This window comes from Thermobia domestica, chromosome 6, assembly GCF_964235325.1.
Source record: "Thermobia domestica chromosome 6, izTheDome1.hap1.1, whole genome shotgun sequence".
Lineage (NCBI taxonomy): Eukaryota > Metazoa > Arthropoda > Insecta > Zygentoma > Lepismatidae > Thermobia > Thermobia domestica.
In genome coordinates this window covers 247,238,029-247,241,529 of record NC_137459.1, presented here as the reverse complement: position 1 = coordinate 247,241,529, position 3,501 = coordinate 247,238,029, and the positions used below count along the sequence as shown (strand labels likewise).

At 35.5% G+C, this 3,501-nt stretch overlaps 1 non-coding gene across 1 annotated transcript; it reads right to left on the bottom strand.

Annotated features, from left to right (window-relative positions):
- Positions 1-2,583: 2,583 nt before the first annotated feature.
- Positions 2,584-2,656, bottom strand: TRNAR-ACG (transfer RNA arginine (anticodon ACG)). The gene has a single exon. It is a non-coding gene; the product is annotated as a tRNA-Arg (tRNA).
- Positions 2,657-3,501: the final 845 nt, after the last annotated feature.

Below are 3,501 nucleotides of genomic sequence, written 5' to 3'. Positions count from 1 at the left end.
TACCAAAAAACTCCTAAATAAAACATTTATTTAATTTCGAATGAAATAGTTCGAGCTAGATAAGAACATGCCATTTTGTTTTATTTGTTTAAAGATAATTCGCAAATTTTCCATTCCTTTTTGTCGTTACGTCGATAAGCTATACTCTTAACTAACAAATTTTACCCTGGAATCAAACATAGACACAACTAGCATTTATATTGATTAAAAGCATATAGATAATTTAATTCTTCCCCTTATCGCTAAGAGAAACACGTTTAATATGTTCTTCCCAATTTCACATGTCGGGATAGCCAATGTACCAGTGTATTTTGAGTATATAGAAGTAACTACGGGTTCAGCATATTTTACAAATCAATTAGAAAAAGGAAAAGAAGATACGGTGAGAAAATCTTCGTTGGTGTATTCTCCTTTGAAGGTCGGATCACTTTCTTTTTCGTGTCTGCTTTGAGGATACGCAATCAGTAGCTGTCCTTCTCAGTTCTATCTTTTTTTCATAGGTTCTACTTTTTTCATTCAAAGAACCCTCTATTCAAACCGAAAGAGGTTTAAATGAGCCATTTCCGGATTCAACACATAGGCCTATCGTCATAGAACAAGAATGGTAACAGATAACGACAAGCGGTTTTCTGCAAACGGCTAAGGGTCTGAAGAGAACATAACATCATTACACAGAAGGAAATGAAATGCTACAACTGGTGAAAAATATGATTGGCAAACTACACGGAGACATATTCATAACAGATTTTAAATTTTCTTTCTTATAGACTTAAAGGAATGATGTGCACAACTAATGAAAATAACTTGAGACAGAAATGCGCTTTTATGGGGACGTGGATGGCATGAAATGGGTTCAGTGAAATAATAGACTGCTGGACGCTACTCGAACCAATACCAGAGGATCTGATTCGCTTCGTGTTGCAGTACGGGGATGATGTATTTTCAAATTTGAGACTTAGTATCAGTGGCGCATCTAGAAGGTAAAAACTTGGGAGGCAGCCAGAACCCAGATTATGATAGGTATATCATGAGTTTATTATAAACTTTCCAAATTATTAGCTTAAATTATTTTTGTCACTTAAAAAAAACCTGGAGGCCTAGGTCCCCGGCCTCGGGCTAGATCCGCCACTGCTTAGTATTCAGGTTTTCCTGACTGTTGTAATATCCGTTGTTCTACCTGAGATCATAAATGGGACAGAAAAGATTGTCAACTTTGGCTTTACTGACATGTGTATGTGGATCAGGAGGCTACCGGGAAAAAATTTTGAGAATCTAATCGTAAAATTTGCTACATCATGGGCGAGGAGAATTTCTCTTTGAAGTTACATAACTACGTCTAAAGCATTACATCAAAATTTTTAATATACTTTATGTCAACGTTTCAGGTGATTATTAGAGACAAAGTAGTAAGTAGTTTTAAGTTTTCACAATGGTATATTTGACTAATAATTCTGCATTAGCTTTTAATATGCATAATTCTTTATTGATTCTGTCCTTCTGTTATTCAATTATAACTTCAAAGTACCATTGTCTCCCTAATTATTTTACTCTTTTCATCCTCTTCATGTCGTAAATACATGACGGGAAGTACAAGGTTTTCATGTTATAAAACTAAAAAAAGTTCGGGGAAAGCATGATGCCTTCGGTTATCGGTTATACCTTCTCAGTTCGGATCCCTTATCGGTTACACCTTGTCAGGAGGAGGCCAGGAGGGCGAACAAAATCTATCCCTATGTGCTGAAGAACCTAGCTACGCGACACCTCTGTCCAATGTCCATCTAAAATGAAGAAATTTGATTAAAGTTATCGTAGAGCATTCTAACTTGCTTAAACTCGGTATAACTAATTACCTGGTACGTTCCCACGACTAGCCCAAGTAGCAATCCTACTACTATGTCCAACACATGGTTATCGTGTGTCATACGACGATGGCACGCTGGCATAAAGGCAAAGATAATAAAAATGTTTATAAGAACAGGACGTAGAACTTTGAAATTAAATTTCTACTTCATTAGAAACCAGACATGAGCATAAAATGAGCAAAACGTAGCAAAATATCCTGCTGCAGCCGCATGGTAGGATGGAAAAGAAAGTCGAGCCACTCTTTCTTCCCACGATTTGATTGGAGCTGATGTTGAATCCAGGAGAAAAATTCTTTGCCGAAATATGATCGAGCACGCCCAGTCGATATTTTTAAGACGATTTTCAGAATGGATGTGATAAACAAACCCATTACATATGCAGCTGAAAGAAAAGAAAAACAGTACTAGTTAAGATCAAACATTTAATTTACATTATCACAACATTGTTCTCATGTACAATTCAAATTTTAATTAATTATATAAAATATTTTTTGTTACTGAGTAAGACTTACGTAATTGTGATGTCAAATATGATTTCGCCTTTTGTAATATTTAGAATCTCATATACAGTCGAGATTTATGCGCCTATATCAAAGGAAAAACTAGTTATTGTATATTTCTTGTTATTAGAACAATTGAAACAAATGTAACGTTAATCAGTAAAAAATATAGTAAAAACAGGAAGAAAATAGAACAATAATACAAGAGGAAAAAAACCTACCGACCCAGCCAGGATTCGAACCTGGAATCTTCTGATCCGTAGTCAGACGCGTTATCCATTGCGCCACTGGGCCACGTTACGGAAAATGCACATTTCTCTTATTAAAGATGTATGATTCAAATGTGTCTGAATCAGCAATATATGATTCACAAAATTTTACGTTACGTCTATCAGCAACATATGATTCATAACATTTTACGCTCCGTCATTGATATTCTGCTCGTTTATCTTATCTAGTTACATGAAATTACAAATATTATCAAGCTCATGATCAAATGAATTCTTCTATTAATTACCCAAATGTTCAAGCCTTTGCAAGGACTTCGTGTGTATTCAGCTAAGACCTTTCCTGGGATTTTAAAGCGTATCATAATATTTTAATATTAAATAGCAAATATATGAGCTTGTGCGTTACGCAGGGCCGGTCCTAGGCAATTTGCCGCCCTGTGCAATGACATCATTCGCCGTCCCCCTTTCCTCAAAAAGAACAAATCTTAAAAGCCACGATTGCTACCCCGTCATGAACAACGAAGAGGAGGGAAACTGCACTCGTACTCAGAAAGGCCTAAACATTACAAATACAAACTCGTGTCTGTGTGTCTGTTTTTATTCGGTAAATAATAATCTATTATGGTAGTGAAAGATAAAGCAAACATACCTGCAGATGAAAGATGGCAATCCTTTTTATAGAATTCAATACTGAGTTTTAATCTCACTATATCACTTTGCAATTGCAGTGCAACTGGCTCTTTTATCTTTATTTTTTGATTTTCCTTCTACATCTGTTAGAAAAATAAAAAAAAAATGCTTCCTCGTTCAATGACAAGGAACTTGTTTGTGACAAAGACTAGTTTTCATATCAAAACTGACCTGTGTGAAGTTGGCCCCCCAAATATTTTGGGCTACACGATATCTTTA